A 25,949-nucleotide genomic window follows, 5' to 3' on the forward strand; every position below is an offset into this window, starting at 1 on the left:
CTCCACACAGCCTCCTCCTGCCAGTCTCTCCCATCAGCCCCACTCCCTGCCCAGTACTGCACTTCAGTGTGAAATCGTTGCCCCTATGCCTGTTAACCTGCTGCCCACCCATTCTGATCTACTGTCCATCATTCATGTACCTGAAGAAGAAAAGGAATATTCCTTTATCACATGCACTTCTGAGCATCTGCAGCATTATGGCATTCACAGCTCTAGTTCAGATGATTCAAAACCATCCATAACCCACTCTGGCAGTCTCCGGGTTGGATCTTTCATCTGTTGCTCAGACCCAGGGAGAAGAGAAAGTGGGTGAGCACGGGGCAGTCCACTGGGCAGAGGAGTTGCTTGAACTTGATGTGGAGTTGGCTTCGCCCACCCTCCACCCCCAGTAGGAGTGTTTGGGTTAGAGGGTGGGTTCTGATGGGTCTCAGATTTGGTAGGAGGCTCCTGCAGAAAGAGAAGCGGGGACAAGGAGACGAAGTGGCACAGGACTGGAGCCTGGGAGGAGCAGAGGGCCGTGGGAGTGGAAACTCAGGCAGCAGGGTGGGGCGGCCTGTGAGACGGTGCCTGCATTCCTCCGTGGGTGATAACGTCAGCGAGTCAAGTGCAAACCTGGGCTGGAAGTCCACCTCTCTTGAAACATGTTCACTCAAGAGCAACACCCCTTGGCTCTGCTCCTCTTGGGGCAGGGAGCGCAGGAGAGCGAGAGGAAGCTAGCATGGCTGTTAAGGCCTGCCAGGGACCTCACCTGCTCGCTCTCGTCTTTACAGACCAGCAGGTGGATCTTGGGAGCAGGTGTGCGATGGCATGGGCCAGTACCAGCATCGGTTGAGCGAGCACCTACTGTGTGCCGGGCACTGTGCGAAGTGTTTTCATCCATCACCACCTTTTTTTTTTTTTTTTTGTGAGGAAGATCAGCCCTGAGCTAACATCCGTTGCCAATCTTCCTCTTTTTGCTGAGGAAGACTGGCCCTGGGCTAACATCTGTGCCTACCTTCCTGCACTTTATATGGGACACCGCCACAGCATGGCCTGACAAGCAGTGCCTCGCTGAGTGCCCGGGATCCGACCCTGGCCGCCAGTGGCGGAGCACACGCACTTAACCGCTACGCCACAGGGCCGGCCCCTCCATCACCGCATTTAATTCCTTGACGGCCCCCATCAGGTAGGGGTGAGCCATCGTTGCCCTGTCCAGACAAGGACATTGAGGCTGGGAAGTGAGGTGACTTGCTCAAACCTGTAAACCTCAACCTGCTCTAAATAATAAAGTCTATTAAAAGAAAAATAAAAACAAAGCAAAACAAAAAAAACAAGAACAAAGAAGCTCTGAGACTTTTGACTGAGTCTAGTCTTTCCTAATTGCTGGGGGAAAAAGTCCTTTTTAGCAAAAGGTAAAGCTGGGCCTGTGTCGCTCAGGCCTCTCTTGCTCCTTTCTTCTGACACCAGGAAGTGACCAGGACCCAATTAAATATTTAATGGGGGATCAGGGTGTCTGTGGGAGCCTGACCTGCACCACTGCTTCTTGTGCTACTGCTGTGATGGTGGCCTTGAGCTACATATAATCTCGGGCACTGGGTGAGTAGAGGGTCTGAGACCATCCAACCTGGAAGTGCCCCACCTAGGTGAGGCGTGGATGCCTCTAAGGCAGAGCTGGGGTTGGGCAGGAGGCTAGGCCCTGTCTAGTGTTTCACGGGTGGCGACTGAGACAGACGGATGAAGGTCCTGCTGGTTCAGCTGGACCTTTGGTAACAGCTGGTCTGGGGGCTCCCCACTGTCTTCAACTTTATATTTTAACTGTGGCACTCTTTCCATGAAATCTAACATGTAATCAATAGCATCATTTTATTGGTGTACATTTATTTTATAATGTACGTATTGGTGTACAACTTCTTTTATAAGTTCAAGTTTATAACATTTATTTGTTATAAAGTAAACCAATCAGAGCACTGACACTTGAATGCACACGTTGAGAATGCTGCAGTTTAAAAAAAAAAATAGCTTCAGTATCTTAATTTTATTCTGTATCAAGGAAACCTGGATTCACAGCAGTTGCATATGATAACATTGTAAAACAAAATCTGGTTTTACAATCACAGGTTGACCTTTAATTTGTCTGATCCAGGAGCCCCCAGAGAGTAAGGTGATACTTTGATTTCCGAATGGAATCCCTATCGGCGTCCTGGACCTCCTCATCCTCCTGAATTGCGGGGACTCGAGGAAGGAATTCCTGAGGGAGTTTATATCTTCATCACATGGTAGAAAATACTTTACATTGTATCACAAGAAGTCTGGGCATCGTTTGCTCTTCATTCAAAGTTTCAAAATACTCATTTTTATGTATCAGTTCATTGTTGACACTTGTTTCACTTTGGTACCGATAGCAACACTGTAACCCTGAACCCCCCAAATGAGCTTTTCCACTTAGTAAAAGTTAGACAGAAGTATCAGCCAGGTATAGTGTTTTCAAACCATGAGAGGCATGAGAACCAATTGAGGAACTCGCTGAAAGTGAGGTGATCCAGATGCAGGGGTCCTGGAGACGCCCACTTTGAGAAACCCTCACTGCGTGATGTGACCATATGCCGCTGACTTCGGGCAGGAGCGGGCTCCAGGCCCATGTGTCCTGCCCAGCAGAGCTGAATTGCACATGGCACGGTGAGTGGAGCCGTGTACTTGCTGGTACAATTTTATGTGGGCAGACATGCGCAGGCCAGAATGGAATAAAACAAAACAAAGCAAGAAGGGCCGGGGTAATTACCTCCTAATCAATGACACATTTACAAGGAATTCAGATCTTTACAGGACTCGGCAAGGGAGAGCTTCATTCCAAGGTAAATGCAGAAATGTGTTCCTCTGGCTTCAACAGTTAACACTTTGGTATCTCCAAAATATTAACAGTTGATGCAGAGCACATGCTCTCGGGTCTTTTGTTTTTAATCACAAATTTTTAAAAAGAGCACTTTTACAAATGTGTAGGGGTTCTTGGACACATTCGACAACCATTGACTGTGCTAGCTATGTCCCAAGAGCATTACAGATGTGATCTCAAGAATCCTTGAACTTTCTCTAAGCACTAGATTCTATCATTATCCCCATTTTACAGTTGAGAAAACTGAGACCTGGAGTGGCAAAGCAACTTGCCAGCACTACCTAGCTACTCGCTGCTCAGCTGCCTTCCCCACCTTATTTCTCCTCATGTCCGCAATGCTCCCACCAAGCGGAACCCTCCTTTCTCCCTGGAGAGCAGGATTTCTTGCCTCTGGACCTTTGCTCTCATCATTTCCATCCACCTTGGCTCAGTTAAATATCACTGCCTTCAATATTGTCACCCTTCTCCTGGAGGGTTTCTTGTTCTCTGAGGATCACTGCTGTCCCTCGGTGGGGAGGTCTCTTCTTGTGTTCCACCATCTCTTCTAGACTCTATGTCCTTGCCAAGTCTTCCCAGGAGCACGAGCAGGACCCAGGTCCATCCCTCCCTGAAACCCCTACCCACACCCTGCCCCGCAGATTCTAAACATTGGAATTAATTATAGAATGACTATCTCTAACAGATTTTGATTTTTTTTTCCTGAAAGAAGCACATATATTACTGGACAATAAAGACTATTTTACCAGCAATACAACTATATCTGGATGTTTTACTTCTTTTGGAGAATATTTTGTTCTCTGTGAAAGAGTGTTTTAACCTGGGCTGTCTGGTTATCCTGGCTGCTTAGTGGGAAATGGCTAGTAAAGGACCAACCCAGTCAGCCTCGGGTGTAGACCCAGGTAATGGGCACATTTTGCAGGAAGGAGGGAGAAAACGGCAGCTGACAAAGCACGACCACATGTTAGCTGCTCAGACACTGAGCGCTCACACCTGCACGCTCAGACCTTCGCTCCTCGATTTTACCTGTTTTGCTCCCCTTCGTCCTCACCACAACCCTTCAAGGTGGGCTCCGTCATGATCCCCATGTCACAGATGGGGACACAGAGGTGCAGAGAGCTGCAGTGACCTGCCCAAGACCCCTCAGTGGGGAGGAGGAGGCAGGAGTGTGCTCCAGGCCTGTCTGAATATGATTGCAGGAGGTTGGATACAATATTGTGAGATGTTTGCAGAGATCAGAGTCGGGATGTTCACAGCTGGCAAAGGGGAGCTCTCTTGGGAAAAATCCTCTGATAAGCTGCTGGACAGGAGGTGAGACCCCAAGAGTTCAGCGACAGTGTCAAATTCTGGGTGCAAGAAAATGAGAGGAATTTTGGTTTTGTCGTGAGAAGGAAGGGAAGAGAAAAGAAGGGAGCCAATGTGTGGAGGCCAGAGTGCTGCCTGGGTCACGTGGGCAGGTAGTGACCTTTGGGGTCAGGAGGCCAAAAGGGCTCACAAGGTGTCTTGTGTTGCCGGGCAGTGCCAGGCTCCATGCCTCCCTGTGGCGTCCAGTCTGCAGGAACCCCTGCTGGCCTCACCAGTGTTTGGTGTGAAGAGGGATTTGTGTGAGTGTGTATAAATGGAGATGGGGATGATGGTGAGGACCAGCGGGCGTGTGGGGAAGAGCAGGAGGCCAGAGGCAGAGGTGTCAGACGCTAGTTCAGAAACCTTGGGAAGGCCTCTCGAGGCTCACAGGCTGTGGAATAGCAGTGTTCACAGAACTTAGCCAGATCTTGGGGGGCTGGGACCCGCCAGCTGATGACTAGGTTCTCACACATGGTCCAGAGGTGTTCGGGGAGGTAGAGCGGTCCCTGTGGGCTGAGTCCTGGAGAATGGCAGGGACTTCTGGGCAGTGGCTTATCCTGGCACAGCACGGTTGTGCCTTTCTTTTCTTTCTCAATTATTATCGTAAACACGATGCAACAGAACAAACAATTTAGAAAGTGAGAAACCACTCTATTTCTTTGTGGCCTCTCTTCCAGTCCCCATCCCTATGTACTGTAATTACAGTCCCCACCATTTTGTCTCCAGCTTTTCCTTTTTTTTTTTTTTTTAATTTTTTTCCCCCCAAAGCCCCAGTGGATAGTTGTATGTCATAGTTGCACATCCTTCTAGTTGCTGTATGTGTGACGCAGCCTCAGCATAGCCGGAGAAGCAGTGCGTCCGTGCGCGCCCGGGATCCCAACCCCAGGCCGCCAGTAGCGGAGGGAGCACACTTAACCGCTAAGCCACGGGGCGGCCCTCAGTTTTTCCTTTTAATATTCTAGTTTAAGCATTTTCCCATATTGCTACACGGTCCTCATGATCACTCTCCAAGTGGTGATGTGGGACCAGTACAGGCCTGGAGCTGAGCTGACCCGGTTTCTAATCCCCTCCGGGTCACCACCCCCAGCAAGTTACCTGCTGTCAGCTTCTAAATCCTCCCTTGGGCATACTCTTACCCTCCTCTCCTCCAGGATTACAGGAAGCAATGCTCCGAAAGTGCTTAGGGTAGTACTCAATAAATGTTGGCAGTTTTTTATTCATTATTATTTCCCTCTGTAGGATGGAGTGGAAGCTCCATCAAGCAAGATTATTGTAAGAATTAGAAATAATGCGTATCCATTGCGTGGGGCCCTGCCATCCCCGGCGGCTCGGTACACACACACACTCTCTGTCTCTCTCTCTCTCTCTGCTCTGCTTAAACTAAGCCGGCTCAGGCGGAATATGCTCTTGTGGCTGAATCTGAGGAAGCCCTGACGACACTGGCTTCTCTGAGCGCCCTAGGAGAGGAAACTTTCAGAAAGACTACCTGCCCTGAACGCCCACAGGTGCGGTGCTGCCCTACCGCACCCCCCACCCCCGAGTGCCCGCAAAGGCGCAAAACTCTGCCCCAGGCAGCGAAGCCAGAGAACCACGGGCTCGAAGGGACTCCGGGAGGGTGACCCCAGCCGCCGTCACAGCCGATTAAGTGGGCACGCCCCCTTTGATTGACAGGGGAAGCTGCCAATGGCGCGCGGGGGCGGTCTCTTTAGTTCGCTAGGCGGCGAGACACCGCCTCGCTCCCCTGGACCAATCAGGGGCGCCGAAGGGGCTGTGGGCGGGGCTCTGCGCCCAGCAGCCAATGGGGCGAGCCCAGCGGGCGCGGCGGGGGCGGAGCGCTCGGGGCTGGCGGCAGCAGCGGCCGCGGCGGGGCGGGGCAGGGCAGGGCCAGGCAGCGCGGCCGGAGCGAGGGCGGGAGCCGGGCCGGAGCCGGAGCCGGGGCTGGAGACGCCGTTGCGGCCGGAGCGGGTGCGCGGCGGGTCGGGAGGCGAGCGGCGGCCGAGGTGAGGGGCGCGGCGCGGCGGTTGGGGCGCGGCGGGCGGCCGCGGGGGCGCCGGCGGCGGCGGGCCCGCGCCCTGTCAGGCGGCCGCGCTGCGCGCCCGAGGGCAGCCGGGGCCGGCGCGAACTTCCTGTCCCCTGTCGCGGGAGGGCTGTGCTCAGGGGCCGCCGCGGGCGCCGGGGGGCGCTGGAGAGGACGTCGGGGGTCGGAGGGCAGTGGGGTGAGCCCGAGGGCGGGGGCGGCCCGCGGGGTCACGGGGCTGCTGCGGGAGAGACTAGGGACGAGAGGAAGCCGAGGGTGCGGAGCTTCACGGGGGAAGCACGGACAGGCGAGGGCGGCCGGGGAGCTGCGCCCGGGAGGGGTGTGGCTGCCGAGCGCCAGCTCCAGGGCAGGGCTGGGTCGGGGGTGGCGTGGAGGGGAGGGGGCGGCGGGGGCAGGCAGGACGCTCGCGGATGCGCTCCTTTGGGGCACTTTGATGACCGGCCTCCATTTCCTTCCTTCCCACCCTCCCTGTCCCTCTCCTGGCTCTATATGGGGGTGGGGTGGGGTGCCCTTGTGAGCAGGTCCTAGGGCTGGGGGCACAGGCGGGAGAGGCTGGAGGTGTTTGCCCCTCGGACTTTTCCCAGACTGTCATCAATTCATAGAAACACGAGCGCCCTCCCTCCTTCTCTGGTTTCCGAGCCTGCTGGGGCATCCGGAGAGGACCGGGATTGGAGAGGCAGAGATTTCTGCTGCTCAGTTGCAGTGGTTCATTGGGTTTCAGCTCCACGAGAGAAGGTCGATTTTCTTTTCAGACGGAATTGGTCAGGGGAACGAGTTGTGCTGTCTCCTTGGGTCCCACGCAGCGGCAGCCTTGGAGAATGCTCCTCTCCGGTTGGGTGAGGGAGTGAAGGTGGCCTTCAGGTGGGGTGTGTGCACCATTCTTGGGTCTTGTCTTCTCTCCTCCCAACTGTCCTGTGTTTTTGTGGTTAAGGAGGGTAGGCTGCTCAGAGTCTCCACGGCTACTCCTTGCACTCTTTACCAAACACTCATTGGCTGTCCTGATGAAAAGCAAGAGACTGGTTCAAATAATTTAAACTGGAGCTGTGGATGTGAGCTCACACTCTCCTTTCTCTCCTCTGCAGTTATCCCAATATGCTGAAGTTCTGTTTTAACCCTCCTAGATTGCCCAGTTGGAGCCCAAGGCAAGGGAACCAACCTGGTGGGCGCTGTTAAATGCCACCCTCCTGTTCTTGCCTGAAAATTCTGATTCTGCTTGATTCACCAGCCTGCCTGCAGCCTCCGCACAGAGGTATTGAATGAGAGCCAGTGCAACTTGGGTTTCTCTTGATTCACATGGGAAACTCTTGTCTGTGTGCATTTGAACTTAATTCTCGAGTTTGGCAATCTCCTTGGTGAGGTTATGCTAGTTAAGGTACAAGGCCACTACATCAAAACCTTTTCTGTGGTGTGTTTTTCTTTTGACAATTGTCTTGAAGCTTTAACTGGCCATTAGGCTGATGAGATTTATTACTTGGGGAAGTAACATAACACAGAGGAGTAGATGAGTGATTAGGTCTGCGCTCTTTATTCATTTTTTTGGAGAAGAATAAAAACTCATTTGAATGGAAATGTCATTCTTAGCTCATGCTGTTTGGGAACTGGAACTTTATTACTTTTAGTCTCAAATGTATAAGAGCTCATAGTATTTAAATAATCTAAAAGTGTGCATATGTGAAAAACAACATCTGGGTTTTGCACATAGCCTGCTGCGGAGGGATGATGTTGGCTTTCCCCTGTTTTGGGCGCCTAGTCCACATCTGATGGCCAGGCCATTTCTGGGGTGGGAGTGAGGGGCATTTGTCCTTAATTAACCTTTTTGTTTCTTCTCTATTCACTTGGAAGTCCGGGCAGACCGAGTTAAGGGCGTGATGCTCAGGCTTCCTGCTTCTGATGAGGTCATCAGTTGATTCCAGGATGTTATGGAATATCAAAAAGATTGCATAGATTCCTTAATGGTAGTAATGGCTCCTTGTGTTTAGAGATCGTGGTAGCGTTTACCAAATGCTCTCCGGCCACCCTCACCTGAACCTCCCAGCTGAATCGGGCCTGCGTTATCTGCCATCAGATTGTAATGACGGCTTTGCGGAGGTAGCTTGTGGGGGTAATGACCACATTCACGTGAGCCAGAGTGCTGGCTCAGTTTTTTCCGATGAGATTATTTGGAACTGCAGCTGCATACCTGAATGCCTTAGCACAAAGTCAGGTTGCATTCCACAGGTAGAGACCTTTCTTTATGGCCCTGGCTGTATTCTTCACATACCTAAAAGCATTGTCAGTGTCTGAAACCTGACTCCTGATGGGTCCCAGTGGTCTCTGGGATAGTCGAGTAGGAATTCCTTCAGATTTTTAGTGTTCAGATGATTATGCTCTGCTGACTGGGGACAGTCTTAAAAGAAGACTTCACAAAGGATTCTGTGCGATGCAACATTCTTGACATATGCGTAGTTCCAAAGGTAACTATTTGAGGGACGTCGGTCATCTAAGAGCACAAGTTTTGGTATTTTGATTAAAAATACACAAAACAACAAAAACTTCTTTCTTAAATTATGTATTGACTTGTATTTATTCCCATGATTGCACGTTTATCTGTTTGCTTAATAAAACAGAGCACTGTGTAGTCTTATTTTCTTGTTTCCTAGAATAAAATCTTTTTTATTTTTGGTGTTAAAAAATCATTTTAGGGCCGGCTCCGTGGCTTAGCGGTTAGGTGCGCGCGCTCTGATGCTGGCGGCCCGGGTTCGGATCCCGGGCACGCCCCAAGGCACCACTTCTCCGTCCAACCCGAGGCCGAGTCCCACGTACAGCAACTAGAAGGATGTGAACCTATGACATACAACTATCTACTGGGACTTTGGGGGGAAAAAAATGAATAAATAAAATCTTTAAAAAAAAAAAATCATTTTAGTGTTTCCTGGCTCCAGGCACTGAAATAGACAAGAGGTGAGAATATAGAAATGAATAAAATGCTGTCTCAGCCAGCAAAGGCCTCAGCAAGAAGCCTTAAGAAGGAAAAATAAGGATAGAAACTTTGCTATAACTTTAGAAACCACGTGTGCAGTGGCTGCTGTAACATAGTCGACGGCTATATGAGATTTATGTGACTTTTCCTCCTTAGAAATGTGGGATGGTAGAATGGGAGGAGCATGGATGGAGACTAGGAGCCCTTGGCTCTGTCCACCCTGTCCCTGACTAACTGTGAGGCCTAGGACAATCACATATCTTAGGTCTCAGTTTTCCTGTGCATAAAATGAGGGGCTTAGAGGTTCTTAACCTTTTGAGAATCTGTTAACAACTATGGACTCCTTCCCAGAAAGCACACTTGTGGACAGTTTCACAGGCCTGGACCCAGATTAGGAACTCCTGGATCATCCCATCTCTAAGCTCCCTCTCACTTCTGATATTCTGTAATACTATTTCCCCAGTCATCTTTGAGTTGATAATAATGATGACTTGTATTATAGAGGACACATTCCGAAGCATTTTCACCTCTCATTTTTTGTCCTCCTAACATTTCTGAGTGGTGTCGGTGGTGATGGATATTCCTTTTTATGATGAAGAAAGGGGTGCCACCACTTTAGTAGAATCACCCACCCAGAGGCCTGTCCTGGGACCAGAACCAGGGCTCCTGGTTGCCAGCTTGGGGTTTTTCCATTAGGTTTTGCTTCCTTGGTGGTTGTCATTATGAGTTGTGTTTGGCAGTGTAAATATCCCAGAATATGTCACTTGCAGAGGAAACTATTTGTTCATCTGCTGAAGGGACTGTTTTTTTTGTCTGAATTTGGATCATGAAACACCTTTCTGCCTGACTGTCAAAAGGTTACTTATTTTGTTTTGTTATTTTTTTCTTGCCGTATTTTTCATAGGGACACATTTGTAGGACTTGGGTGTTTTGAACAGAGTTGTTTAATGTTTATCGATTCAAGAGTACATTGAAATGATTACTTCTCAGTTGCTTAGCACTTGAGAAACTTGTGAAATAAACTTTAAGTGAAAATTCCAAATGTTTGACTTGTTCCATCCAAATATGTCCTCACAGATGAGACGTTCCCTGCAGCCTGAGAGCCCCTCCCTGGGCCCATAGCCGCTGGGTGGGTTTGAGAGTTGGGTGTGGATTGTGCCAAAGACCATGACTGTCCAACAGTGGCTTCTTGTGGCCTTGTGGTCAGATTCTGAATATTTTAGGGACTGATTTTTTTTCGGTTTATTAACAGAGCACAGAGTCTCAGCTATGTAAAGAGCTCATGTATGTAAAAGAACACTAAACTTTAAAGTCTCACCGATAGATGTTAGGTGGTTTATTACTGATGAAAAGAATCATCATAATAAAGATGTTCTGAATAATCAGACATGGAGGTATACAGTAGGTATCACTCAAATGTGGGGTGTATGTGTCCTCCTGTTATGTTACATCTGATACCTGTAAGGAGACGGGCCACCATCATTCCCTCTCCAGGCACGGAAAAGGGAATTTGTTCATTTCATGGTGCATTTCTTTAGGATACCTGTGAGGACCAGGCAGACACGCACCCCCTCACTGACGCGGAACGTGAAGCCTAGTGTCATGTTTTGGCTTCCCTCGGTGAATTCTAGCCAGAGAAAGGAACTGGTGGAGGCTAAAGGCAGTCAGTGAATTCTGAACATTAAGCAGTAGGAAGTCACCCAAAGTAGAAGCCTGGCCAGGAAATGAGGCTGTCAGAGGGCAAGGCCCATGGTGAAGTGTCAACTCCAGGCTGCTGCCACTGTCAGGGATGGGGTCCGGTTAACCACACCATCTGCCTCAACGCCTCCTTCATTAGCTCTGCTGGATATTTATGAGCACTTACTCTGACCAGGAAACTTGCATCTGTAGGCCGGCTCTTCCAGTGGCTTCCAGTCTGTGATTGAAGTATTGATAGAGTGGCAGAGTTGTCAGTAGTGAGCTGGGGAACTCCACTAGGCTGCTGTGTTGAAGTACCTGCTTTTTGTTTTAATTTCACGCCCGGGGCTGCGAGTGTTTGGAGGGCGTGTATATGGGTGAGGGGAGGTGGGTGAGGTGGGTCAAAGAGGGCATCCTGGCCCCTGCATATGCAGCTCTGGGGTCCTGAGATTAAGACGACTCTCACTCTGTAGAGGCAGCTCAGTCAGGAGGCAGGCCTAGAAGCAATCTTGTTTCAGTGTGGCAGTGGCAGAGAGGAGTGTGTACGAAGTTGAGGAAGACAGAGAGAGGAGGGTGGCTCTGACTGCCCTCAGGACACTGCAGAGAGCTGACCTTCAGGGAGGTAACTTTGGAGTGGTTTTTCCAGATCTGCAGGTGCTCTCCAGGTGGCGGTGACTGGAAGGAGAGTGGCGGGCAGAGGTGCGGAGCTGTAAAGAACGTGGGGGTAAGAGGCTTGGTGTGAGAGGGTGCCGCTGAGGGTGGAGGGGTGGGCAGGCTTCAGGTTGTGTGACCCGCCTTGCCTGCCAAGCTCAGGTTTGGATCTCTTCCTGGAGGATGGAGTTCAGTGGGAAGCTGTTTCAGGGTAGTAGACACAGCAGGTTGAAGCTGCACGGGAGCCAGACATCAGTTGAGTAGTCAGGGAGGCAGGTGGGGGAGGGGTGATCCAGGTGGCTCGTTTTAACAAAGGTCACCTATGTCCCTGGAGGGGCAAGGATTACCATCACGTTCCTAGGAAGCAGTGGCTATACTCTTTTTTTTTTTTCCTCTGCTGAGGAACAGTCTCCCTGAGCTAACATCTGTTGCCAATCTTCCTCTTTTCACTTGAGGAAGATTCACCCTGAGCTAGCCTCTGCGCCAGTGCTCCTCTACTTTGTATGTGGGTCACTGCCACAGCGTGGTGTAAGTCCACGCCTGGGAACCAAACCCCTGGCCGCCAAAGCAGAGCGCCCCGAACTTAACCACTAGGCCACGGGGCCTGCCCCCTGGCTATACTCTTTAACAGGAGGGGCTTCCAGAGTGAGATTGGGGTCAGTCTTGCCTCAGTTTCTTTGCCTGTATTTACATTTTTGATCAGTCTGCAGTGGCTGCCTGGGTTCTGCTTCTCTTTCCATATGGTTTGTGATCACAAATCCATGCAGTTAGTATGTAACTTTTACCACCAGTTCCTGCAGAAAAAAGGTAAAATTGCAGTAAGGTATAGGAGGTAATGTGGCTTCAGAGTCACACCGCCCTGGACTTAAGTTCCAGCTCCACCACTAGGTAACTGTGTAGCCTTCCTCGGCCAAATGCTTCAACATCTCCAAAACCGGGATACTGACAACCCACTCCTCAAATGCCTGAGGGAGGGCAGTGTGAGGTAAAGGACCCCGAGAGCTCAGCAGCTGTGCCTGGCCCATGGTGCTGGCTCAGTAACTGGCATTGCTCAAAGTGCAATGTCTACTTAAGGGAATTTGCTAATCAAACAAAATATACCTTTAAAGTGTCCAAACTGATGTTACATTATCCAATTCTATTGAAAATCCTTCTAAAATGTGTTCTTCTTTTCTCCAGCCAAAGTGTTTAGCATATTTGGATCTTTCTTGGATGACTTGGGGTCATGGGGATGCTGTTGGGGTTGTCGATGAGGGCGAGACCTCTGGCCCTGCATGGAATTCCCTCGCATCCTGGCACTTACAAGTGGTATCTCTTCTCACCACCTCTAAGCTTCTCTGCTTCTGTCTCCTTTGTTGGAGTGAAGGCCTGAGGGTGGTCTTATCCTGTCTGAGTTTTGAGGGCAGCCCTGCCATGCAGAGGCCTTGCTGCCGTCTGGATTGGTGAGTTTGTAGTGGAGTTGAGTGTTGGAGGTTATAGAAAGCCTGCGATGAGGGGGTGTTGCTGTGACTAGACTTAGTGAGACTTAGACTCTCAGAATTGGAAGGGAACATGTGTGATAGTGATGATAGCTCAAACTTAGGTGATGAAAAATATAAAGACTTGAAAAAGCAAATTGTAAAGCTATATGTACGCTCATCACATGTGTAAAATATTATTAAAACAATATACAGCAACAATAGTTAAGGTTGTAGAATTTCTCCTTGTTTTCCCAAGTGTACTATTGCCCTTTTACTTTTAGAATTAATATTTAAGTAATAACTTAACTTTATAGTTAAAATAAATATATGTAAAAACATCTTGGTTGTGCAGGCATTTGCAGTTTACCAAGAACTTTCCATAGCCCTCATTTTGTTTTCAGAGCGGCATTGTTAGTTTGCTCCCCTCTGCATTGTTCAAGGAGAAGAAGAGGCAGGACTGGAAGGTCAGTGGTTTTGCTTGAGGCAGGCCAGCCAGGACCCCACACGGGCCTCAGCCCAAGGCCAGGGCTCCCAGGGAGCCTGGTTATGGGGCCTCTGCTGGGGCCTGCCAGCAGTCTTTAACATATAGAATAAACTGTGGCTAGTGTTTTGAAGTTTCCCATTGAATTAAATGAAATTTTATTATTATAAAGTGATGCCCAAACCATAGTTTGTTAACATTTTCATATTTTAAACTGCATTTGTGTTCCTTTGTACCCAATTATGTTGTCGCCAACATAGCGTGCCAAGTCTGTGAGTTATGGTCTTCAGAGGAACCACAGAGCAGGCTCCGCTCCCCGCGCGGACCTCCAAGCCCGCTATTAGTGGGTTTTGTAGCTGGCTGATTGCTGGAGGGTGGAGCTGGCCTGCCTGGGTGCTGTTTAGCTTGGACATGACGATGTTTTAATTAAGGGAGCAATTGTGACCTCTGCACCAGTGAAGGAAATCATGAGCTAAGGAGTCTGGGCAGATGCCAATGAGGAGGCTGGCGAGGGTGGGGGCAGATCAGGGGCGGGAGGGTCACTGTCTGGGACAGGCCTCCCAGTTCTGAGGTTTCTGAGGGACCATACAAGAAGCTTTACATTCCTGCTCATTTAATTCTTGCATCAAGATAGCGTTAACTCCACTTTACACGTGAGTGAGCTGAAACCCTGAGAGATGAAGTAACCGTAGAGGGTCACTGTCAGAGCCGGCCCTCAGCCTGGCTCTGAAGCCACGCTGGTTTTGCTTGTCTTGCTGCCTTGAATAAGTGGATTCTGAGTCACTCACCCTCAGATGTAAAAATAATCTTTAAAAGTTAACCTTTCTTCCCCATCTCTCAAAAACATAGAAAAGAGGCAAGTTATGTGGTCTTTTATTTTAAGACAGGATTTGTGCCTGTAACTGACTTGGTTAAGGTAATCTGAAAATTTGCAATAATTTATGCAGCAGGGAAATAAGGGCAGAAAGGGGGAGGCTTCTAAACAGCCCAGCTGCTGGGCGTGTGGTCAGGGTGGTGGCGGCCCATCCACCTGTTCACCCTGCCGCCGTCCGGCTCTTGGCTGGCGAGGGGAAAGCCTGCACCCGGATTCCAGAGCTCCTGGCTTAGGAGGGCCCTTGCCTCCCCTCCCAGCTGCCTTTTAAAGGCGTCATATACTATTAAAAAGCAGTTACTAGGGGGAGAAGAAATTATATTTCTGTAGAGCATTCGTTTTGTGCTATGCTTTGTAAAATTGTGAAGGATCTTCACATTTTGTTGACATTGTGATATCAAGTGAAGATCATTTGTGCAGGTAAATTAGAGCAGTTGTTTGTTTTTATGCTTGTGATAATCATCATTTTTGGGTCAAAAGTCTCTTTTTTTTTTTGCTTTCTTGTCTTTTAGGTCTTTTAAATATTGAATGTACAACATAGAAGATAGAATTTTCTGAATCAAGAACTCTCTTTGTATTTTACCTTCCCCACGCATAGGGATTTTTATGTATCTTAGAAGCAGTAGCCGCTAGCTACTAACTGCCTACTTTGTTCCAAGAGGCAAGAGAGGTGCTAGTTTGAGCATGAGGACCTGAGGTAGTGAGATCAGGTGCTTGGTCCAAGGTCATTCAGGTTGTAAATGGGAGAGGCTTTGAAGCCTTCATTGACCACATGTGCCATCTCCTTGTCACCAATCTACAATGTTACAATTGTATTATTCACTTTCACTTAAATATTTTATCAGATATTTTCCATGTTTTACCATTGTCTTTAAAAAGACTTTTAATGATTGCATAATCCTGTTGAGGTAATGAGATTAAAACTTTCCCCTAATGCTGGATATTTTAGGTTATTTCCACTTTTTTTTGGTTATTGTAGATGAATTTTCAGTTTACAATTTCATTTTTCTTTTTTCATTTGTCTAATTAGTTCTTGGGGATGAATTTCCAGAAATAGAAATCCTGGATTAAAAGATATGAACATCTTAGAGTGTTTTGAATGCTTGCTCTGTTGCTTGTGGGTTTATTTTTCTGATTATTTATGGGTGAAAATATTGCAGGATTGTTTGTCTTTAAGATGCCTTGGCCTTTAGAACTTCCAGCTATCTGTGAGGTGAGAAACTTTTGTGAGATTTTCTTAAATGAGTCACATTTCCTTCCTAAATTTCTGGATATCATTTTACTTGAATTAGATGCTTTACTTTCATAAGCAGGACACCGTCTTTGAAAAAGTCCTTACTACTTTGTTTATTGATCACCTGAGCTAATGTTCTGCGTTCCCAAGGTTATAAATGTTTGCAGTTGCATTCCTTCGTCAACTCAGTCCTCGTGATACTCTGAACCACAGTCTCTCTTAGAACTTGTTCTTGTTTTCTTATCCTCACTTCCAATATGCTTGTTGGGAAAGACTGTGAGAGGTTGTTTCTGCTGGTATCATTCACACATCAGGACAGCCTGAGGGATCTCAAGGTCCTCTGCACTTCACCTGTGCAACTTCTAGATGCTGCTCTCACGACGTTCCTAGCTCTGTTCATTGCTGGAGACTAACATCTCAGAGAACACTTTGGGAGGTTTATGGTGTTGTTGCTTACTCTTCTTGTTTTTTTGTTTGTTTGCTTGTTTGTTTTTCTATTCTGAAGTCACTGTGTCCTTCACCATGTCCCCTCACCATGGGCTGGCTTCCTTTTTCACCTTTCACTGTCCCTTGGGTATCTACCCTCAGACTGAGAGGAGTCCTGTTTTCCTGCTGGCTCATTTTCCAGGGTCTGCAAAAGAAAATGTGCTTAGCAGGTACAAGGAGGAGCTCCAGGTGGGGGGCAGTGGTAGCCTCAGCTCTCAACCTTGGGTTCCCTCCCTTGGGTTCCTGATTCCTGCTGTGCCTCCTTCATATCCCCCATCCCCACCTCAGGGGGAGGCTGCTTCCCCTCTAGTTCTCTGGCCTCACCGTGGGCAAAAACTGGCTTTTCTTGGTTCCTCTTATCCCGGTTAAGAAAGGCTGACATTCACAACAAAACAAAACAAAAGACATCACTACATACTAAGGTAGAAATAAGAGGAAATAATCACCAACAACACAGAAGCGTAGTGAGTGTTTTGTTTCCCAGGTGCAAGTGGGTTTTCGGTGCCAGTGCTGTAGGGCTCGTCTAACTGCACTGGCTCGGCTAGATGCTGAGCGCCTAACTTCCTGCTGCCCCTCCCCACCCCTGTTTATTCTGTCACTAAACCCAAATTTTAGAGTAATGCTTTGCTCTGTGCTTGGCAATCTGTATTTTTATCACAAGTATGGAAATTGTACTTTGCCCTGGTTTCCACAGATGCCTAAACATGTCTAGGTTGGCCGTTGCCTAGGCACCTGGCTGAGCTGTTGGTTGTGTGTGTGGTGGAGGCTCTGGCAGGGGCTGGATGGAAGCCCCAGTGCATCCTTAGTCTTCTCAGCCAAGCTGGATGGTAACTACCAAGCCCCAGAGACACGTACTCTTAGCTTCCCTTTGTCCTTTCCACGCTTCCCGTTTTATTCCTGAGAAATCACTGCAGCTGCCCCAGCTGGTCTGGGTGGCATGGAATGGGGCTACTTTGTTTCAAGACTGGACCTTTGGTAACTGACCATGAGGCACAATTCCTTAGCAGCCCTTGACCCAGGCTTTGTTCTGGGTTGCACAGGTGGATGTTGTCCCATCAAGTTTCTTCTGTTTAGAACTGGGGCTGGTCACTGGAGCCCAGAGCTGGTCCTTTCCTGAGGGTCCCACAGAAACAGGGCCTTGCAGTGAGGCCAGAGGGGTAGTCCTGGCCACACATAAATCATGGAAAAAAAATTAATGTGATTGGATTATTGGAGTGCTTCAGTGTGTCTCCTTTTATGAAGACTGAGTGAAGTAGTTGGTATAGTAAATTCCAGACTTATCTTTTGTTATTTTATCTTTAATGCTGCTTTTATTTCCTTTTGTATTTCTTTCTTTCCTTCCAGCTCTTGCAGGTTGAGTCTGATGTTGCTTCATTGTGTGTGTGTGTGTGGGGGGGGGGTTGGGGGGGCTGCTGTCTCATTGTCGCTCTTTAAAGCACAGACGAGTCACCTGCCTTGAAGGGTTTTTTGTGCTCATGTCTAGAATTGTTATCTTGGACCTGTGCTTTTTGGTCTACATCTCCTACCAGGAACTTGCAGGTTCGCGAAATTTAGAAGCAGTTGAAAATAACATGCTCTCTTACTAATAAATAAAGAGGCAGAGGGAAAAAAAAACCCTTTAAATCCCTGCCTTACAAAAACCTAATGTTAGTGGTACAATTGGAAGAGGGAGAGACGTACTCTGTCAGCCCACTCGGAACCCCCTGAGGGGGTGGGAAGGAGGGAGGGGGTCTTTCCCTCCCTGGGTTGGAGGTGGCAAATTACCAGTGTCCACAAAGCCTGCAAAGCCCTGCTCCCAAGTCCCTCTGCCTGCTCCTGCTGTCGAGGGGGAGGCTGACTTTTGGGGCCCTGACCTGGGACCTGGGTTGCTTTCCCCCGCAGGAGGGCCCTCTTGGAGCAATGAGGCAGGGACAAGCCTCTGCTGAGTTCCAGTCCTGGGCCAGCCCGGTGTCCTGTGCTGCAGTGTATGCAGCGAGTCGTTATTATGGAAGGAGCTCTGCAGGCAGATTGCCTGGGCTTAAATCCCCGCTCTGCAATTTACTGTGGGACCTTGGGCAAGTGACTGTACCTCTCTGTGCCTCAGCTACCTCACCTCTAAAATGGGGATAACAATGGAATTGTTGTGAGGATTGGATGAAAGAATATGTGTCCCACACTTGGGACAGTGCTGCACTTAGCCCCATTTAGCGCAGCCAGTGGTGTGCCTCAGCCTCCCAACTGTCCTGCCACGTGACTCTCTGATTCCCACTTTATGGTTGAGGAGACAGGCTCACAGAAGCTTAACAACTCCTCAGCCCCAGATCTGCCTTGAGGTTCTCTCTTCAGTGCCTTGGTGGTCCCCCACAGGGACCCTAGCTCTCCGGGATGTTAGGGGTCGATTGCAGAGGGACTGCTTGCTCAGGGGTGTGCCCACCAGGGGTATTTTGTAGTTGGATTTTTTATTGCCCTGTACACACACAGCCACATACATACACACACAGATAAAACATTTATGTGTTACTGTATAAAAATGATGCTGTGATTATGATTAATAAAATACCAATTCATTTTATTTTATTTTTATTTATCTTTTTAATTTTTATTTATTTATTTTTTTCCCCCAAAGCCCCAGTAGATAGTTGTGTGTCATAGCTGCACATCCTTCTAGTTGCTGTATGTGGGACATGGCCTCAGCATGGCCGGAGAAGCGGTGCGTTGGTGCGCGCCTGGGATCCGAACCCGGGCCGCCAGCAGCGGAGTGCGTGCACTTAACTGCTAAGCCATGGGGCCGGCACAATACCAGTTCATTTTAAAGCTTGAATTTATAGTTGCCTTTGTCATCTTGATGTCTTCAATCATCGAATGCTAAAAGTACTGTCATCTAGGGAGCTGGGGACCTTGTTGATCTTAAAAAAGGGCCCTTTTTGGGGGAAAGTTCAGTAGACATTTACTCTTGCCCTTTTCCTGCCCTGTATTTTGGTGTATGTCCTGTCTGTCTGGCATCTGCATGCCTCACAGATCAAGGCATGTTGGGGAGATGGAGTACCCGGTATGGCTGGGCTGAGTTGTTAACTGGAAGCAAGGTTGGGAGCTCAGAATCTACACCAGGTTCAAACAGAAGGAGTGTCTGAAGTCCCTGTGGCAGCAAAGGAGGTGCTTACATCCAAGGGGCCTTGAAGGAATTCTGCTGGATCCCTTGATTCTCTGGAAGCACTGATTCTGGCTCAGCCTCACCTGTCTCTCCTAGGGTGCCTTTGTGGTACAGAATGATTTCCTTTTTCTTTAAATTCAGCAAATTCCTCTGCCTTCATTAACCTGGGGCTCTGGTTGCAAAGTACATTCCCGAATCCAGACCGCAGACTGAAGGTGGGGGCCTGCCCATGGCTAAGCTGGTGCCTGCTTGGTCACCGGCCCCTGAGAAGCCACTCTTTTCTAGGAAAGCTCTCCTCTTTGTTAGATTTTGCTTTGTCATTTTACTGCCCTACTCACCTAACCACAGTCATTGGTGTTCTCAGACACGTGGGTGGAATTCAGCAATGTTTCGTGACCTGTATTTGGGTCTCAGATCTCCTTCAGAATTTTATGAAAATAGCTTCTGTCCCCCCCCAAAATGGACGCAAACATTTTTGCATGCAATTCTGACAGGTTCATAAATCCCCATTCATTTATTCAGCAAATATTTGAACATCTGTCACGTGCCAGGCACGATTCTAGGCCTTGGGATTACAGCAGGAACACAGTAGACCAAGACCTTACGTGTCCCAGTGTGGAGGGAAGGCCAGCCTCAGTGGGTGGTCGTGTCCAGGCCTCATCCCGCCTGCTGGGGCTGGCTCATCGCCAGCCTCCTGGTTCCCATCGAGCTTTCACCTTCTTGAGCTGGTTTTGGACTTCACCATCATTATCCTAATGATTTTTATATTGAGGCTTATTTTGTGCCAGGTGCCCCTACTCCTCCGTGTGTGATTGCACCTATCCCACGTCAACTTGTTTTGCAGGGGGAAAGCTGGGCTTGGGAAAGTTAAGTGACAGGCCGCACAGCCAGGAAGTGTGGTGTGTGCTTTTGATCGGTGAGCAGCTTGGGGTTGTGGAATTCAGCAAGCCAGGCCTGAGGACATCATCAGAAATGCCATCAAAAAATTGTGCGACCATTTTGTCCTGGACCGTCTCCATTCTCTGTTTCTTTAGCAGTCAGACGTTTAATCTTTACGTGGCAGTCGTATCCAATTGCCTTGCTCACTGGTGGGAACATGAGTGGAACATGCTTTCAGGCCTCTACCTGGTAGACATCATAGACACTTTATGCTACTAAAAATACACATTTACTATTAGCCAAATTGCATAATCCCATCCTCAGTCCCAAATAATTGCCTTGTGAATGACATTTGAGATACACATCATTTAGTACTTGGCTGAGGAGATCTGTATGCACACTGGGGTTTCCATGCCAGACAGTTGTTTTCTTGTTTTAACTTTTAAGGCACTGCCCAATGGACAGAGTAACCTCCTGAAAAGTTGCTTTAAAAAACTTTGTATTCTCTGTGGAGGGTGGGATGAAACAGCATTGGTGGTCTTGACTCAGCCCCTGACATAACAGAGTCATTGTTCTGACCGGAGGTTTGCAAGCTGCCATCTTCCTGGCATGGACAGCTGCTAGTTCTTTAAATATTTACATTTAATAACTTTATAGCTCTGCTTCCTTCTAAGGCTTGCCACAACTTCATGTCAAACACAGAGCTGCACCTTTGGAGTTATTTTGAAACATGACTAAATGCCCGGGTGAGGTTTCTTTACAGCCAGCTCACATCGTAGAGGAATGGCTGGACTGCATTTGGCTCAATGCTAATTAAATGTTGCAGTGTCCAGTCATTCTTCTTGGGCATTTGGGTCCGGAGAAGCCCCAAGCCTGGGAGGGGGAACTTGTCCCTGTCTTACGCGACCAGAGGGCCATCGTTAGAAGTCAAGTCCTGAGAGAGTCAGGAGGCATTCTGTTCTAAAAGGAGTTTCCAGCCTAAAGGGGCGAGGCAGGGTTGGAGGAGACTGGGATTGAAGCCCAATAAGATGGAGATTGGGGTATGAGGGCTTGAGGGTGGCTGACGAGAGAGAACATGTAGGATTTCCCAGCAGGGGTGGTGGGGGGAATGGCGGCATGGTGGTGTGAGGGGAGGCAGCTTCTCTCCCTGGCTGCGGGGTTGTGGCTCCAGGGATAGATGTGCCACGTGGGACTCCTGTCCTGAGCCCTCTTCCAATGCGACTGTCCCCACGGGGTGAGGAATCTGAAGGGCTCAGAGTTGTGCCTACCTGAAATCTGTGCCTCCTCTTCTAGACCGTGCACGGGGACAGAGACCCTGGAATTCCCTGTCCCAGTTACCCCTTGCCCACTTACAAGACCTGTGTGGGCCTCTTGCCTGGTTGTGTCTCATTGAGGGTGGACTGTGCCGCTGTGTGCCTCAGGCTGAGAGGTGGCCAAATGGTGGCTGTGTGCAGGGTGTGTGTGGGATAGAGCTTGGGTGTGTAGGCTGGGGTGTTCCCACGAGTGCAGGTGTGGGTCCTTGTGGTCCAGGGCACGGCTCTGGATTCATTGTGTATTTGGTTTCTTGAAACAACCAAGTCCGTGCTTACTTATTGAGTGTGCTTGTCCCATGCCATCTCTGCAGCTCATGGAACCCTGCAGACCTTTGAGGTGTTGCTCCCTGTTACAGCTGGGGCTTGGGGACGTGGGTTCGAGAGCAGGCCTGTCTCCTGCTCAACTGTTCTTACCACTAACCCAGCCACACGGGAGGAGGACCACTTGCACTGCGCCATTTTACCCAAAGTCTCCTTCTAGGGCTTGGCCAATTGAGAGCTTTTAGATTTTTGTCAGCATTCTGGCACAATATCAGAAGGATTCCAGTCTATATCGTGATCTTTTTTAGAGCTCATATTTTATTTCTGCTTTAGCTCCATGGACTTTAGCCTGGAAGATTCCCGGTGAACACTTTTAACATAGATATGAAACTTTTCCTTGTAGCAAAGCACAGATCACTCTGGCTCCGGGGTAAATAGCTCTTCTAGAAACAAGTCAGTTCACTTCTTCAGCAGCAAAGCAGTGCTCCAGGAACCTTTCGGGGCACATTCTTCTTGTGACTTCTTGTCCTCCGGGAAGGGAGGGATGTGGTGTCTCGAGTCACTGCCACAGTTGCAGTGTCCTGCAGTACACATGACCATCCCCGGTGCTGCTGGAGCTGGGGTGCCCCCTCTCCAGGAGTACCTGCCAGGTGGGAGATGGAGACGAGCCTGGGGACTGCCTGAGGATCGTGGAGCCTTCAGTGGTGTCCCCAGCTCAGAAGGTCACAAAAGCTGGTCTGAAACCGTTCTCACCAATGTAAGAAAAATAAGGACAGAGTAGTTTTCATATGTTAAGGTTAGCAACTGCCTTTTCTTGGGAAGGGCTCTCTTTTAGTATAAAATTGTGACCTTTGTATCTTTTATTCTTTTTTTGTTTGTGAGGAAGATCAGCCCTGAGCTAACATCCATGCTAATCCTCCTCTTTTTGCTGAGGAAGACCAGCTCTGAGCTAACATCTATTGCCAATCCTCCTCCTTTTTTCTCCCAAAGCCCCAATAGATAGTTGTATGTCGTAATCGCACATCCTTCTAGTTGCTGTATGTGGGACGCGGCCTCAGCATGGCCGGAGAAGCGGTGTGTCGGTGCGCGCCCGGGATCTGAACCCGGGCCGCCAGTAGCGGAGTGCACGCACCCAACCGCTAAGCCACGGGGCCGGCCCTCTTTTACTCTTAAAATGTCCTTTCTTTTAGTGTTGGTGATGAAAGCTGGTAGTTTTTAGAGTATCCTTACTTGACAAAATAAAAAGTTAGCAGCCTTGTGTAATTCTCCTCCAAAATTTTAAACAGTTTTATTGAGTATAATTAACAGACAATAAGTTGCACATATTTAACATGTACAATTTAATAAGTTTTGACATATGAATGTACCCCATAAGCCATCACCACGATCAAGATAATGAACATATCCATCACCTCCAAAAGTTTCCCCAAGCTACCTTATAGTCCCTTCTGCCCTCCCCTCCCTACTCCCAGGCGCCTGCTTTCTGTCACTGCAGATTAGTTGGCATTTTCTAGAATTTTACATAAATGGTATCATACGGTATATACTTTTTTTAGTCTGCCTTCTTTCACTCAGCAAAATTATTTTGAGATTCATCCATGTTGTAGCATATATCAATATTTTGTTCTTTTCAATCCGTGCATAGCTATGCCACAGTTTGTTTATCCATTCACCTATGGATGGACATTTGGGCTGTTTGTAGTTTGGGGCTATTACAAATAAAGCTGCTATGAACATATGTGTACAAGTCTTTGTACGGACATACCCTTTCATTTCTTTTGGGTAAGTACTAGAGTGAATGGCTGGATGATACAGTAGTGTTTAACTTTTAAGACACTGCCAAACTGTTTTCTGTTTCTAAACTGCTGTACCTTATTACATTTCCACAGCAGTGTGTGAGAATTCCAGTTCCTCCACATCCTCACCAATACTTCGTATGGTCAGTCTTTTTAATTTTTGCCATTCTGGTAGGTCTGTAGTGATGTCTCATTGTGGTTTTAATTTGCATTTTCCTAATGACTAATGATGTTGAGCGTCCTTTCATGGGCTTATTTGCTGTCTGTATATCTTCCTTGATGAAGTATCTATTCAAATCATTTGCCCATTTAAAAAATTGGGTTATTACTTAGTTTTGAGGTTTCTTTATATATTCTGGATACAAGTCCTTTATCAACTATATGATTTGCAAATATTTTCTCCCAGTCCATAGCTTGTCTTTTTATTCTCTTAACAGTGTCTTTTGAAGAGAAGTTTAAAAAATTTGATGAAGTCACTTTGTTCTTCTGTGGTTTTCTGCTTTCTTGGCTGGTGCCATAGCTAAAATCTATGCCTAATCCTAGGTCACAAATGTTTTCTCTTAGAAGTTTTATAGTTTTAGGTTTTACATTAGGTCTGTGATCCATTTTGAATTATTTTTTGTGTATGACATAAGCTATGAATTGAAGTTTATTTTTTTCACCTGTGGATATCCAGTTGTTTCAGCACCATTTGTTGAAAAGTCCTCCAAATTTTGGGGGGTTTTAGTTACTGTAATCCGAAGGTGTGGAATTGTGGTTCTGTGCACACAGATCTCTTCCCTTCATGGCTGTTGACTGTTCTCATCAGCTTCACTCAGCCTGGTTTTTTCTTTATTTCAGTGTGTCTTGAGCCCTTTGATGGCAGAGGCACTATCACTGGGCAGTGTGTGAGAAGGGGGCTGGGGGACTCCTGCTGGGCTCCTGTGTGGTGTCCCCCTCTGCTCTGGGCCTTCCAGAGCCCTGGGCACAGAGCCTTTAAGGACTTTCTGGTGGTTGGGTTCTGGGCAATGCCTCATTTCCGGAGGTGACTGTGGAGGCCTGCCAGGTACAGAGAGGTGAGGGGACAATAAGCCTTCTGTGCCTGAGTGGGTGGGGTGCGGCCCAGGCTGGGGACGTGGCTGTAGCTGAGGAAGATGGGTGGGGCCATTCCCATCTGTGTGGGCTGGCCACAGTGTGACCTGCCATCAGACTGAGGGGACGTGGCTCCACTCTGGGCTCCTGACCCCCCTCTGCCCAGCTTTATGACCATGTCTGCAGGATCTGGATGTTCATTTTTTTCCCTTCAGTCACAAAAAGGTTGAGCAGCCTCCGCCTTTGTCCCACTGCTCGGCAGCTTCACAGAAGGTGGTAAAGTCTTTGTCTGCTTTTGTCCTGTGGGCAGTTGGTCTTCACTCAGTATATACTGCTGGTACCACTAGAACTAGCACTACTAGAACTACCACGACTAGTATCGGCACCTGCCCCTCGCACCAATGGAGCTCCTCTGCTCTAAGCCCTTTACCTGTATCATGCATTTAGTCCCCACAACAACCTGATGGGGTGGCTACAGCCCATTTTAAGGTGAGGAAACTGAGGCACAGAGAAGGCCAGTAAGAACTCTTTGGGCCATGCTTTCCATTACTGAATGTTGGAGGAGGGGTTTGGTTTAACATTTTTCATTAACTTATGAACCAAAACAGGAAGAGTGGTTTATGTGGCTCTCCTGAGTCTTCATTTCCTTATCAGCAGTTGAGCTGTTTGACCAGATGAAAATTCTTTGGTGGCTCCCTGTTGCCATCACAGTAAAATCCGAACTTGTGATCTGGCCTCTGCTTACCCCTTCAACCTCATCTCTTGCCACACTGAACTTCTTGTGTTTTTCCCTCCTCAAATGTGCTTTCCACAGATCTGTTAACCTCTGCTATAAACACCCTTTCTTCCCATCTTTGCCTGCTGAACTACTCATCCTTGAAAACTCAGCTAGATTTCACGTACCACCCCCCACCCCCAGGCATCCTGCCCTTGGGCCTGCAGAGTGCAAGGTCCACACCTGTCCCAGTGCTTCTCGCATATGGTATGATTGGCTGACTATGACCTGCTGGTCCTTCCTCAAGCTGGGCTTGGAGCTAGGTGAGGTAGAGGGCAGGGACTGCCTTTTTATGGGAATCCACAGTTCTTAGCTCTATGCTGGCATATAACAGGCAGACATTTGTGGGATGAACAAATGTGGCATGAATAATATGAGGACCCTCAGTTCTCAGACCTATTGGTTTATGATCATCTGGGGCCCAGGGCTGCCCTCATGGGGAAAGTAATGTTGATGCATTTAAAAAGCATCATTCATCGATTCCTTTAAATCCTGAGTGAGGCTTACATAGATCTTTTTTTTCCCTCTAAGAGAATGAATTTTCTATTGCGTTAAAAAACATGCTATTTCTCTATCTTGTAGATCATTGATTTAAGTTTCTATATTTTTTCCCCAAATGTGTGTGATAACCATTGTTATTTTTATGGTAAGCTCAAT

The 25,949-nt window shown here is 48.3% G+C and overlaps 1 protein-coding gene across 2 annotated transcripts in view; it reads left to right on the forward strand.

The window, feature by feature from the left end:
- Positions 1–6,117: 6,117 nt before the first annotated feature.
- Positions 6,118–25,949, forward strand: part of PACSIN2 (protein kinase C and casein kinase substrate in neurons 2) — a 143,358-nt gene continuing 123,526 nt past the window's right edge. The window contains exon 1 of one of the 2 annotated variants that reach the window (XM_058568208.1): positions 6,118–6,210. The gene's annotated coding sequence lies outside the window, so the exon portion shown is untranslated. The remainder of the gene's footprint in view (positions 6,211–25,949) is intronic. The other variant, XM_058568207.1, reaches the window with a different exon arrangement.

Source organism: Diceros bicornis, chromosome 25 (genome assembly GCF_020826845.1).
Source record: "Diceros bicornis minor isolate mBicDic1 chromosome 25, mDicBic1.mat.cur, whole genome shotgun sequence".
Classification (NCBI taxonomy): Eukaryota; Metazoa; Chordata; class Mammalia; order Perissodactyla; family Rhinocerotidae; genus Diceros; species Diceros bicornis.